Source organism: Poecile atricapillus, chromosome 17 (genome assembly GCF_030490865.1).
Source record: "Poecile atricapillus isolate bPoeAtr1 chromosome 17, bPoeAtr1.hap1, whole genome shotgun sequence".
Classification (NCBI taxonomy): Eukaryota; Metazoa; Chordata; class Aves; order Passeriformes; family Paridae; genus Poecile; species Poecile atricapillus.
Genome location: NC_081265.1, coordinates 8175852 through 8190156, shown reverse-complemented (window position 1 = coordinate 8190156; position 14305 = coordinate 8175852). Strand labels below are relative to the sequence as shown.

General features: G+C 55.4%; 1 protein-coding gene across 10 annotated transcripts in view; it reads left to right on the top strand.

The window, feature by feature from the left end:
- The window catches only part of SEPTIN9 (septin 9), a 136037-nt gene that overhangs the window by 92370 nt on the left and 29362 nt on the right, over positions 1 to 14305 (top strand). The gene's annotated exons all lie outside the window — the stretch shown is intronic.

Below are 14305 nucleotides of genomic sequence, written 5' to 3'. Positions count from 1 at the left end.
TGGGGCAGTCGTTTGAAGGGCAAGAAAACCAAAGCCATGATTTGGGCTCCACAGAAAGAGCAAAGCTGGGAAAGCTTCAAATTGTGGCTGTGGAGACAAGGGGGGACATGTCTGTGGCTTTCTGCTGGGGACCAGTGTTGTGTCCCTTGGGAGAAGCACAGAGAACATTGTTTGGAGTTTCTGCTTTTCTTTCTCAATTTTCAGACATGCAAGATTAATTGCTCTCTTTTATTGTCCACAGCAATATTTATTTTGCTGCTCTGCAGCAGCGGGGGCTGGATAGGTTTCACAAACTGAATTTTCCCTGGACAAGCCCCTCCTCTGATCTCACACTTCCAGCTGCCAGGCTCAGTTTTAAAACAGTTTGCACCGAGGCTGAAAATATTTGAAGGGCAGAGCAATGCCTTGCAGGAAATGGCTTAAGCTTCCTGCTCCCAAGATGGTGTGAGTGCTAAAACAGATCTGGAGAAATATTAGACATCCTACATCCGGCCTGGCTGGGGAGGGTGACCCTGGGGTGAGGGGATGGAGAGGCTGGACACCCCCTCCCCCTGCTGCTTGTGCCTGGAAGCTTCCGGCAGGATGAGGGGCCCTGTGGGTCCCCCCTGACCCCCATCCCCCTGACTTTATGGGGGAAAAACGGGAAAATTGTTTCCTGCTCCTCTGGGCTTTGCTGTGTTTTGGTTTTGTGGGAGATGTGTGAGGGGAGCTGGTGGAAGGTGTGGGGCAAAATGTCATCAGAGTGAGTTTCCAGCAGAGAATGGGAGCTGGGAAAGCAGTGTTTGTGATGAAATGTTTGCAGCAGTTTATCCACCACCTCCCAGCCTGAAGTGAAAGGTGAAAGGCTGGGATAGCTGGGTCTGGGTTGGTCCCGTTAATTTGGGGCTGGAGCGGGACCTTCCTCAGCCATCACTGAAAATCTCTGCTGAATTATTGGCTTCATCCGAGGCAGCGGAATTCTTCCATGGCTGATGCATTCCCGCTTGGTGCCGGCTGAGCACCATCTACCTGGCCAGGCAGGGAATAGCAGCTGCTGTGTCCAGGACAGACGGACAGGGCTGGGAAATACGGGATGGAAATGGGAATGTGGTGTGCAGGAGCGTGGGGAAGGGCAGAGATGGGGTCCTGTGGGCAGGGAGCACCTCGCTGGAGCTCTGGGCATCTGTGGCATCTTCAGCTCCCTGGGTATGGAAAGCTTCTCCAAACCCTGGTTTGCTGGCTGGAGCGTGGAGATTTAGGGAAATTAATTCAGAATGTTATGGGTTGGATAAAGAAAACTACCTGAGCCGTGTGTGGGAGTCTGCAGGTGCAGGAGGAATGAGGTGGGGGCTGTGGGCAGAGAGGAGGAGGAGGAGTATGGGTCAGAGCTTGGGCTGGTCTGAGCTCGCTCACACTCACTTCCTCCAGCAGTCACTGACAATCCTAAAATTGCTCATAATGAAGGAAAAACTGCGCCCGTGCTGGGAGCTGAGTCCCTGTGGGAGGCTCCAGTCCCTGTGTTCCAGCTCCAGGAGCAGCAGCAAAGCGTGTGGGTGCATTTTGGGGCGGTGCACGGTGAATGGAGCATTATGCTGTGCACCCTCCTCCCAGGCTTTCCGCCCTGACCCCTTCCCTTCCTGCGCTCTTCCATGTGGGATGCTGGCAGCCCTGGCTGCTCTTCGAGAGCACGGATCCAGAGGGGTGAGTCCCATCCTCAGAGGCAGCTCTGGGCCTGGGGAGGTCAGGGTTTGATGCCCACCTTTCCCCGTGGCACATAACCCCCTAAACCCCGAGCAGCGCAGCCCTTGGGGCTCGGGATTTGGCGAGGCACACCCGTTTGTTTTCCAGGTTTCTCCGTGGGGTGCATTTCCTGGGAAAGCTTTGGCTGATGGACCTGGGGGAGGGGAAGAAGAGGCTGATTTAAATCCCAGAAGCAGTCACAGCTGGCTGAAAGCTGTCTGCAGCCTGCAGTACATCAGAGGTGCCCGGTGCTCTTGGAGAACGCCGGGGCTGGGGGAGTGGGAGCCAGTGGCAGGAGAGGAGGGGTGGGCTGCACCAGGCAGCATTGGGGCTGCAGGACTGGAGGGGCAGATGCTGGGGCTGTTTGGGGGCAGAAATGCAGTTATTTGCCCCGGAGTCATCCCCACTGGCCTGTGCCACAGGGAGCAGCAGGGTGGTTGGACACGATGTGGGGCAGGGGATGTGCGTAAAGAGGCTTTGCTGCCCCAAAAGGTGCTTGGGTTTAGGGCTGCTTTTATCCTCCCTGCCCCATCAGCTGGTGAATACTCATACAGACACTCATGAATACAGAATACAGATAGTCATGCAGCATCCTTGGATCCACAGGGCTCCAGGCAGGGTGGGGGAACAGGGGGAATTCATGGGGAAAGGGAACATCCTTCCACAGCAGTGTCCTGGCACCTTCAGGCAGCTCAGCAGCCCCAGGGTGTGCTGAGCAGCTGTGCTGAAGCTGTGGGGCTGCAGGAAGGAGCGGTGCTGCTGTGTAATCCCTGCATGGGGGATTTATTTCTCTTCTCCTGGCTGGCTGACCCTCGGTCTGCCCCTGCCAGCCCTTCCCTCCGTGTCACTGCGGGTCAGGGTGTCCCTGTGTGGGATGTGCCCTCCTTCCCACGGCTCCCACAGAGGGACACAGAGCCCTGGGAGAGGCACAGAGGGTTTGGGAAGAGGTTTGGAAAGGGCTTCTTGAAAGGCTCTGTCCAGGGCAGGGGGCAGTGCTTGTCTTGCTGAACCACAGATCTGCAGGGTTGTCTTAAATCTTTCTTAAAGCTTGTCTTAAATCTGAGATGAATGGATGATCTGGAGCCCAGGGAGTGAGTTTTAGCCAGTGTCTGTGAGATTGGGGTTCTGCCTTGCCCTGATGTGCTCTGGAGGAGCATGGATTGGGATGGGAATGGCAGGGATGTAGACAGGGCTGTGCTGGACCTGCCTGCATCCCTCAAGGGATGGATCCAGCACCCACTCTTTGCCTCAAAAGCTGATTTTCCCTGTTGTTCTTCATCTAGAAAATAAGTTTCCACCACAGCCTTTGTTTCAATGGTCCCAAACTCTGGATCTGGGGTCTTAAAGCCTTCAGTGCTTTTTCTTCAGGTTAAAAAAACATCACTGATGGTTGATAGATTCCCAGGTGTTCTTGTGGGGTTGTGGGGGGACCTGGGCCCCCAAGAATAGCCTGAAGTCAGCAGCACTCTCTGCTCTCAGCTTCAGGAGGGTGTCAGACATGAGAGCTGTGTTCTGCAGAACTCAAAACCTCAAACCCCATCGGGGCCCGTGACCTTTAAGCGGCAGCGAGTGTCACAGAGCGGAGCCTCAGCTTTATCTCAGGTTATGGCTGGGGAGGAGGCTCTGAGCAGAGCTGGGAGGCAGCAGAGCTGCCCTGCTTTCTCTGGGTTGGTGTTTGGGGGGCAGTGAGGTTGCCCTGGTTTCTCTGGGATGGTGTTTGGGGGGCAGCAGGGCTGTCCTGTTTTCTCTGGGTTGGTGTCTGGGGGGCAGTGGGGCTGCCCTGCTTTCTCTGGGTTGGTGTTTGGGGGGCAGTGAGGTTGCCCTGGTTTCTCTGGGTTGGTGTTTGGGGGGCAGTGAGGTTGCCCTGCTTTCTCTGGGTTGGTGTTTGGGCCCAGCTTGGGGGTCACTCGGTGCTGGCCAGGCTGAGATGAGGGTTTGGGGAGCACAGCACCCAGTGATACCCGTTGCTGTGGGGCAGCACATGCTGTTCTCTCCTCGGCTGCTCATGGGATTTGCAGTCTGGAGCATCCCCCTGCCACTTTCTTTAGTCCTTGTAGGGAATGGAGACAAGCCTGGGAGGACCCTTGGTGTCCTGCAGGTTTGTGTCCAGAAGGTGTCCTGTGTAAGGTCTCTGGGAACTGTGACCTGCTGTTACCCTGTTAGGTTTGTGGGTGCTGTAAAGGCGGGGATTTGGTGTAACAGAGCCAAACAGGTACAAATGAACCCCAAAAACATGCACCAAGCATGCATGGCAGCTCTGAAATGTTTCTCTCATTCACACCTGAAGCTAAGCTCTGCTTTCTTCTAGAAGGTGTCTCTTTCTAGAGGTGGCTGCCCCCAGTAACTCCTGTGATGACTCCTGATACTCCTTTGAGAGCTGCAGCAGCTTCTAATTGAGGTCTCTCCACTTCCCCAGCAAATGCAGCCACCAGCCCCCCTGGCTTCTGTCACGTGTGTGTGGACACCTGCCCTTGGTCTGAGTGCTGGTCCCAGTCCCTGCAATGCCCTGTAGGGTGGGTGGTGATGGAGACCTGGGTGCAGCTGCTGAGTGCTCATTCTCCATTTGGTGTGATTGTGGTGCAGGTCTGCCCCAAAACATCTCTCAAATATCTTATCCATCCATCCATCCATCCATCCATCCATCCATCCATCCATCCATCCATCATCTTCTGCAATCTCTTGAGCAGAATTACAGCCTAATTGGAATTAGGTGCCTAAATACCTTTCAGGATGTATGTCCTGGCTCTTCTGTGCCTCTGAAGCCAGCACTGCCCCCTCACCCTGATGCTGGAGGGGCATCAGACCCCAAGATGTGCTCAGTCATGGGGAGTGGGGTGATGGGAGCAGCTGGGGTGAGGGAGGAAGAGGAAGGATGTCCCTCTTAGACCTCCCAGGAAATATTAACATGACTTCTTTCACGTTGTGGTGGAGCCCATTGCAGGCAGATGTTGTGTGACAGCTCAGCATGACTGACTCAGGAGCTGGTTTGCTGTAGACACCTTCTGTATTCAGTAGGATGAGGTGTTTCTCCAAAGAGCAGGTCAGGACATCGCAGCTCCAGGTCTGCCACCCCACCTTTCCTATTGCTCTCTCCAACAATTAGGCAGCTTGAATCCATCCAGCCGCTCATTTAAACTCCTTCTTGAGCTACAGGATGTCCTGTGAGATTACTGAGTGTTTGAATGAGGGGCTTTCTTAGCTTGGCAGAGGCTGAGCAGACCCCAGAGAGCTCCCGTGCTGGGGGAAGAGTCTGTTGCCAAGTCGTAGGAGGAATTCCCACGTTCCTGTTCCTTCCTGCTGGCTGCCAAACGCTCGTCCTGTCCACAAAAGCTGATGTATTTGGTAGGATTTAACCTTTGCTCATAGAAGTGAATAATGGAGATCTTTTACTTTTGGTTTCTGGGTGTAAATCCACAACTCAGCGCTGGTTTTGCATGCACAGCACGGACCCGTGGTGGGAAAAAACCGAGGAGGAACAGAGAGATACTTTGCTTGAGTGAAGTCCTCTGTAGCCATAGCTGGGAGCCTGCAGAGAATTGCCCCTCCCTCCTGCCCTGATCAGCCCCCAAACCAGGCTTCAGGTGCCAACCAGACCTCACCATTTCAGCAGGAGCACAAAGGCAGCCCTGTGGGATGCAGAATTTGGGATTTCTCACGCCCAGAGTCGCTGCAGGTTCTGCCTGGACAGACAGACAGGCTCCCACATTTTCCCTGCTGGCAGCAAACATTCATGGAGTTTCAGGGAGGAGAAATGCTCCTTTTTGTTGCTTCTTTTCATGCTTAGAGCAGAAGACACAGTTTTACTCTGCCCTGGACCCTCTTTTTGTTCTCTGGTTTGTGTCCTGTGTGACAGCTCTGGTGACACTGGTGCTGGTGGTTGCCACCAGTCACATCATCAGGGGTGTGAACCACAGCTGGGCACCTCTGTGTGGGGCTGGCCTGGTCTGGGGGAGGTGAGGATGACCCAAAGCTCAGCTCTCAAATCTGTGCAGAGGAAAAGTGAAAACCAGCAGGGCCAGGCACGGCCTGTACTCATTTTTGAAGGACATCAGCCTTGTTCCATGGGTGGGATCAGCAGGAGAGGAGAGGTCTCTGAAATCCCGTGGTGAGGGTTTGGGGCATCACACAGTTCTGACATGCTGTGAAGGTATTCCAGCAGGTCCTGTCCTCACTTGGGTCTCTGTGTTTGCTGCTTGGCACAGCGAGCTGCTCCCCATCCTGGAGCAAGTGTTGGGTTGTGTCACACTGGACAGGCCATGAGCCAAAGCCCCACATCACCCTGCACCCACAATGAGCCAGAAGTTGCCCTGCTCAAGGTCAGCTGGCCAGCAGGGCAGTGTGTGGCCTCCAAAAAGCTGGAATGAGTCTCCAGTGCTGCTCCAGGGTTTGGTTCTAATTAAAGGGACACCCATGTAGGTGACCCCGGGGCAGTCCTCCCCATAGGGGTGGGGAGAAGCTGCTGATGGATTTTATTTAGGAGTGGGCTTGCAGTGGGACCCTGGGGAAGCAGCATAGAGAGGTCCAACCTTCCCAGTGTTTGCTGTTCCTGAAGCAGCAATTCCTTCCTGGAGCTAAAGTTCAGTGAGATCAGCAGAAGCAGGGGTAAAACTGAAGTGGTTTTTGCTGCAAGCATGTGGAAATCAGCCCCACAGATGGACGGGAATTGGAGTAATTGCCCCCCAAATGACAAGGTGCTGATTATAAGCCCAGCCCGTGGCACTGCAGCTGGCCCAGGGGTTATGACCAGTGCCATAACCCCACAGAATTCTCTTTTCTTGCCTATCTGTGTAAATCTCTGCTCTCCCATCAGCGCCTGCCCTCAACACTCCCTGAAAATTGCCCAAAAATTCCATCTTGGTGCAGTTTAGGATACGCTCCAGCCTGCCCCGAGCACATCTGGTATCTGTGTGTCGGTGATATTCATCACAGCGTGAACGCGGCCAAGTGTTAAACGGCAGAGCCCTCCCACCTCCCCCCTGCAAACGAGAGCTGTTTCCATGCTCCAGCAATAAAATGAACCTAGAATTGCCGGGCAGGCGGTGATCTGGCAGGAACCACTGCTGTGTGGGATGAAGGGATGAGGAACGCTCTGAAACAGGCCAAGAAACCATGTGCTCCTAAGACTTTCTGAAATCCCTGCGGTGTTTGAAGCTGTTTTCTAGCCCTCCTCATTTTCTGGATCCGTGGCTCTTCCTGCTGCGTCTGCAACTGCTCCCTCTGCCCCGGAATTTTGTGCTGAGGCCTTGTTTTGGGTGTAAATGCTGCTCCCTGTTTCCAGGCCAGGTAAACACCCTTCCCTCGCTGCTTTGCAGTGCAGATATCAAAGTGCTTCACCAAGCAGGGGGAGATGTTTCTGTTTTGCAGATTAGGGAGAGGAGTTGCAGAGGGGGCTGAGAAATCCATGGGAATCTGCTCACTTGGAGGGTGATTGTGGTTTTGCTTCAGGACACTCAGTGGCTTCCTTCAGCATTGGGCAATGAGCAGGCAGGACTGGCACAAGGGATATTTTTGCTGCCCTTTTCCTGGGGTGACCACGCAGCAGACAGTGGGCAAAACCCCACCAGACCACACTGGTTGTGTTGCCACTGAAGGAGAGCCTGGCCCAGATTTTCCCCCAGTTTCCCCAGTTTGTGGCTGATTTAAAAAAATAAAAACCAACAAAACAAAAGAAACCCCAAAAAACCAGAAAAAAAAAATCAAAACTGTGTTTTCAGCACAGTTGGCGCCTCAACCACTGAGGTTGCTGTGCTTTCAAGGGAGGCAGCCCCAGCACTGGTGCCTGGGAGGAATGGGGGGGAGAGAACTCTTGTGTGGTGCCTTTGATGTTGGAGGCTTTTACCCGCGTTACCCGGGGAGAAACTCGAGTGCTTTTCATGTCTGGTGGTGAGGGAGGCAGAGAGCCAGGAGGGATCTGCTTTGTGAGACCTTTTCGAAGGGAATTGAGCAGAACTTTTCAGAAGTTGTGGGGAGGCTCTCTGGGGCAGCAGCTGAAATAGGTGCTGAAGCATCCTTGGCTCTCGCGGGCGCCGGGCAGCGAGCACTGTCCTCTCGTCATCCTTGGCTGAGTAAGTCTCTGCTTGAGTTCTCCCCAGCCTCAGGGAGTAAAAATGTGTGGCAAGGGCTGTGCTGGGGTCTCCAGAGCCGTGCCAGTGGGGATTTGTGGAGTGGGGAAGCTGAGTGTGGCGCTGCAAGGAGTGTGTGGGGGTTTGAAGGGTAAGGAGGGGAAAAGCAGAGCAGTGGCTTAGCAGGGGGAAAATACCAGGGACTGATTGTCACAGGGGAATGGTTTGTCAGGGCCTGTGCTGAGGGAGGAGGCAGAGCCGGCTCTGCCACTGCTCAGGCTCCCTGTGGGGTGGGATGTGCTGGGCTGAGCAGGCAGAGGGTGGCACAGGGGAGTCACAGGGGGTGGCATCAGCTCCTGGGGGTGACACGGGGTGGCAGCGACCCTGACATGGTCCAGGAGGAGATGGGGGCTGCCAGCAGAGCAGGAGCCCAGTGCAGACAGGCCATCCTCACCAGGCCTGTGCTGAGGAGGAGCCCTGGCTGCCAGGGAAGGGAAGGGGAGGCAGCAGCCTGTGGTGGGGTCTGTGCTGGGTTTGGGGGCCCTGCTCCTTCCAGAGGGACCAGGTGTGGTTTGCACGGGGGAAGAGGATGCCACAGCCTCTCCAGCCTGGCAGATGTGTGGCTGAGAGGGCTCTGTGGGCTGTGTTGGAGATGCTCTCACGTTACTTTTGGCAAATGCGTGGCTGTGACATCGCGGGGAGTGTGTCTGGTGACGTAGGGAGGTCTGGCAGCCCAGGGTAGCCTCACTCCTTGCATTCTGCTCTGGAAGTTGGCTGTGAACTGATGTGGAAAAGGAACTTCCTGGTGCTTGATGGCCCCTTGTCCTGATGAACATTGGGGAAAACCCACCTCCTGAGCATCCCTGCATGCTTGGGTGGGTGCAGAGCTCCTGAGCTCTTTTCCATGGCTCTCAGTGCCTGTGTGGGAAGTGCTCCCCAAAAACAGCCTCCTGCTCTCCCCTTCTCTTGCCCATCCTGCCCCTCACTTGCAGCAGCCCCCTGAGCTGCAGCCTGTGCCCAGGTCACACATCTCCTACACACTGTGGGGTGCACTGGGATCACCCAGAGCCCTGGGAACACCCCAGCCCCTGCAAAAAGGGCAGGGGTGTGGAGATGCTGCATGGATGGGGACACTGTGAGGGTGGGAATGCCACAAGGTTGGAGACACCAAAGGGATGATGCCACTCCAGGGACGGGGATGCCATGGGGATGGGGACACCATGGGGACAGAGACACCACAGGGCTGGGGATGGGGCACATGGGGATGGCTGGCTGCCTGCCAGGGGAGAGCTGATCCCTTCCTGGGGGGAACATTCACGCTGCTGCATGGGACAGCCCCGAGAGCAGCCCTCACCTCCCCGGTCCCAGAGCATCCACTGCGGGTTTCTCTTTAATTGGCTCCTTTGAACCAGCCCCAGCCCTGGCACTGAGTGCAGGGGGACAGGGCTGGGGGTCCCTGCAGTGGGGTTTGGGGTGGGGGGCCACAGAGCAGCCCACAGTGGGGTCCTGGGGATGGCAGCCAGGTCACACCACGCTCCTGCTGTGTTTGTTCTGTGCTGTGTTGCAGCCCTGGAGCTCTGCAAACCGGCCCAGCTCCGAGCCTCACTTTTTTTTTCCTTCTCCTTTTTGTTTTTGGAATTCAAATGGCCCCTTTGCATCCTTGTCTCGCCACTCCTGACAGCTGTTTGCCCAGTGACTGTGACATGGAGTTTAGGTGGAGTGGTGGGACCACCTGGACTTGCCAAGCACAGGGGTTTTCCCTCTTGCCTCAGTCTGGCAGAGGCTGGGGGTGCTGGGTGTGGCAGCCCAGGCTGTGTCAGTGTGAGCCCCAGGATTTGCTCTATCTGTATCCCAATATCTCCCTGTCAAACAGCCCTTGGAAGGAGCCAGGGCTGCAGGAAGCCAGAGGATTTCAGGCTAGGCTTTTTATATCCATCCCAGTGTGACCACACTTCATTTAGGGAAGGAGCATCCGGGATGGATCTGGGCTGACGTATTCAGGGCTGAGACTATCTCAGCTCTGCCAGAGCAGATCTGGGCCAGGGGAGCAGCTGGGATCCAATGGGGCCGGTACTGCTGCCCTGTGCTGCGACTTCCAGCACATACTGAGCTGTTTATATTGGATTTCCTGGCGATTTCATCGGTGATTTGTCCACCCTTCTGTGAGTAGCAGGTCATTCCATCTCTCCCCTAAGCCCTGCTTTGGAGCCACGGGTATCCAGCTGTCCGTGAGCCGGGCGGGTGCGTGCCCTGCACAGCACACTGGGCTTGCTGCTGCTGCTTGCCAGGGTCAGCTCACAGGAACACACGGAGCAGAGGAGTACAGGAACAGCCTCCCATACAGCCAGGCAAGTTTTGGGTTAAAGTTGCTTAATTTTATTGAATTCCTGCTGCTGTGGATGGTGGGTGCAGCGGAGGGAGCAGACTGGTGGTGCAGCTCTGGGGTGGGAGGGAATTTTGTGGTGCTGTTGGACATACGTTGGCTGAGAGTCCTGGGTTTCCTGGTGCTAATTAATGACTGGTGGTTAATTAATGAAGGGTGGACTAAATTCCTCTGGGAGATAGGTGAGCCAGGCAATGGGGCATTTGTGTGTGCAGGCAGTGGGCTGAGCTTTGGTTTTGAGACAAGGTAAAAATGCAAAAAAGCAAGAATTGTGATTATGTGTGAATCCCTAAGGGCCGCTGCCTCGTCCAGGTGTGATTCCAGATTGTAGGATACAGCATCCAGGAGGAGTACAGCTGTCCAGGGTGTGTGCCCTGTTCAAGGGCATCCTGAGTGCAGATATCATGTCACAGCAGATATGGTGTCATGATAGATAAAAGTTGGGAACTTAGAGGACGGCACTAGCCCTGGGAGCTCTCCCATGCTGTTGTAGTTGCCATCCGTGATTTCCCATGTTGAGATCAAAATCCCTGTGTGGCTGTGGGGCTCGAGGGGAGCTCCATGGTGGGGTTTGAATGTGTTTGACCCCAGAACCCCTCAGCACATACCCTCCCACCAGGCTGTGCTGGCCGTGGCTTGAGGTATGCACATGTGGCAGGGTCTAATGGCTTGGTGGCCAATAACCCTGCAGCAGCGGTTCCTGGACGCCTCTCCATGGGGAATCCAGACTTCCCTTCTCTGAGCACGGTGGAATTTTTATAGCCTGTGGTTTTAAATGCTGTGATTTCCGTATGGCCTCGACGCCGAATGCAGCCCTGTCAAAGCTGTGCTGGGGCTGGGTGAAACACGGGCTGGAGCTGCTGCTCCTTGGGTAACATGTCTGAGCTTTGCTCCACTGCTGGGCTGGGAAAGGGAAAACTGGCTCTCCTGGGGTTGGTCCTGCTGGGTGCTGTGATCTTATGGCTGAATTCAACTGTACTTTATTTCATTTATCCCCAGAATTTGTCCGGCTTTGTGGAGTAGAGTACAGTAAAGCGGCCTCGTTGGTTAAAAAATAACCACCAAAATGGCAGTGAAAGAGTTAATCTTGCAAATACAGCTCAGTGGCATCCTGGAAGTGTCTGTCCAAAAATCAGGAGGGGAGTGGGCATGTGGCATTTTGAGGTGACAGGGTAGGGGGGCCAGGCTGGCCACAGGGAGGCAGCTGTGCCTGGGGCAGGGACGTGGCACTGTGGGATGTGTGCCCGCCTGGCAGCTGGGGGCCAAGGCACAGCCACATCTTGTGGCTGTGAGCACTGTCTGCCTCCAGCAGCGTCCCTGGCTTTGTTCCCTGGGGTCCCTGTCCTCGTGGGGATGAGGCAGAGTTCTGCCATTGACGCTCTGGAAATCTCTGCTGGCTCATCCTTACCATCCCCAAAATACCAGGCAGTGCTGGGTGCTCACAGGTCCCTCGCTGTGATCTCTAGGAAGGGGTGCAGCAGGTGGGAAATCAGCAGTGATGCTTTCTCCAGCCCCTGATGAATCCCCCAAAAACCTCTGCCCAGGTCTGGCTGCTCTAGGGATGCTTTGGGGCCATCAGATTTTCCAGGCTAAGACATCCATGTCCCTGTGGTCCTGCTGCAGGGATGCTGCCTGGGTCCAGCTGGCTCCACCCAGCTCTCCCTTCTCCCAAACTTGTGGAAAAGTGATTTCCCTTCCTATTTTCTGGCCCCTTCTCAAACTCAGACTGGGTTAACTCTTGCTGCAGATGCAAAGCTTGCTGGAGGGCCCTGGTCAGGCGGGGCTGTAAAAGCCACATTTTCTTTGGGAATCGGATTAAGGCCCCTTTTTCTTGGTGCTGGGCGGGTGACAAGAAGTCTCTCTTTGTCCTGGATGGTATTTCTGGCCCAGCTGCAGTGGGTTAACCCTTTGTCATCCCACGCAGTCCTGGTGATGAATGGCCCTTTGCTAAGCAACAGGGACCTTTTCCTGGGGTGGAAGCACTGTGGGGGCACTGTGGGCTGTGCATCCCCCGTGCCCAGCTGGGGGATGAAGTGCAAAGCCTCGGTGCCTGGCTGGAGGACGTGTCTGTGGGACAGGGACCTGCCCTAACGCTGCTTCCCGCTGCCTTTCTTTGCCATTTTTAGTCTCTCTTTATTCCCCAGGATAAATGGATGGGACTTTGCGCCCCAATCCTGCACTGGCACCAGAGGTATCTCCATGCTGGGGCAGCCCCAGGCAGCCTGGGTGGCACAGAGGGACATGGGTGGGAGAAAGAGGGGGCAAAAGTGACAGTGAGAGCAGAGGCCAGGCAAGAGCTGCCTGTGTGCTCCTCGGAGGGCAGTGACCGTGTCAGTGGTGCTCCCCGGGCACCAGTGCCCTGCAGGCAGTATCCAGGGCAGGAGCATCACTTTTCCAGGAGAGCTGGAGGGCTGGATGACCAGGCAGGAGCAGGGAGATGGCAGGCAGAGAGCATCCATGGGTATCCCAGGAGCCCTTGGCTGTGGTGCCCAGGATCCAAGGAGGTGCCTGGGTTTGTGCTCGGGGCTGGGTTCTGTGGCCAAGCAGAAGTGAAGGTGATTTCACAGCCCTGGAGTTTGGTGGCTGTGGGCATCTCACAGCCTGGGCTTGGGTCCATTTTGCTTTATTTCCCCACTTTGCTGCGTTGTTGCATCACCTTGGATCCATTCACTGCTGCTGTGAGCCTGGCTTGGCTTGTTTGTTTATGCAAAAGCCAAATGGTAGCAGGAAACATCCCTTTCTGGTGGCCTGGAAAAGCTGCCAGGGGCACACAATGCTGTTATCAGGGAGCCTCCTGATAAGAGCAGAGCAGGGATTTCCCCAGAGGGGGTCCTGGACCCTGTCAAAGTGGCATTGGGAGCTCCCCAGGCCTCCCAGCAGTGGGGGGAGTGCAGCCACAGGCCTGAATTCTCCTTTCCCTGCTGAGTTTTAGGATGTGATCACCCCAAGGCTGATGGAGGGGTGCCACACCTCCCAGATCTGACCCAGCAGCAGATGGGCACCGAGCAGGACTCGCTCACAGCGTCAGGAACTGCAGGGAAGCAACGAATTTCTCTCCCACCCGTGCTCCTCCTCCCCCCCATCCTCCTGACCTTTTCCCATCAAAATACAAAGCACTATTATTCGGAGCAAGGCACCTCCATCTGAGGAGACAGCTGGCGCTGCAGCGGCTTGCTGGGGATGGGTTGTTGTTAATTAAGCTGCAGGAGACAGCCCAGCAGCTTGAATGGAGTTTTCCTTCTTTTCAGGGTTAGGATGCCCTAAATTCTTTCTTCTTTACCTCCAAACGTCGTTTATAGGTTTAAAAGGGGCGGCAGACAAAGGATGGAGAAGGGCCCATTATGTGCAGCTTGCAGGGACGTGTATCCCTGCACGTGGCCTGCAGGGACTGTTAGGACACCCCAGCAACTTCTTTGCAGCTTGGTTTGTACCAGAGGAGTGCTGTGACCCCCAGGGATGTCACTGCCTGGGCATCTCCCCGTCTAGAGAGGAGATGCCACTTTGGGGTGAACGGTGTAAACCACTTGAACAAGTTTGGGGTGACTCAGGCGGGCGAATCTTTCACTCTCTGCTGTTCTCCCTCGCAAAGGTGATTTATTTTCACCAAACTCATCCTCTGCCCCTGCTGCTGGCTCTGCTTGGACCGTGCTGCTGGTGGTGAGAGGAGCAGAGGTGGTGATGGAGGATGCTGGGGCTCTCTGAGGTGCTCCCTGGTGTGTGAGCTCTGTGTGGGCTCCATCTGCTCCCCTCTGTCCACAGGGCAGGATACAGGGATTTGGCAGAGTGGGGCTCCAGGATGCTGCTGGGGTGAGATGCAGTTTTGCTTTACCTCTTTTGGGGATAATTTGTCCTTTGTGATAATCTGTGGGGGTGTCTGGGGAATCATTTCATGCCCTTGAGGAGGGGTGAGGATTGAGGATTGCTCCTAAGCAGCCAAGTGTGTTTCCTTGGGCATGGCTGGGCTGTGCCATCTGCAGAGCTGGCCCAGAGATTTGAGCAGCAGCATTTTGGTGCCAAGGCAGACCTGTCCCTGCTGGGCAAAACCTGTGCTCAGAGCTGAGGCTGTGGCAGTGCCTGGGCAGTGCTTTGTGTCTGTCCAAACCAGTGTCCCAACCAGTGCCCCCTGCAAGGTAAAAGGAAT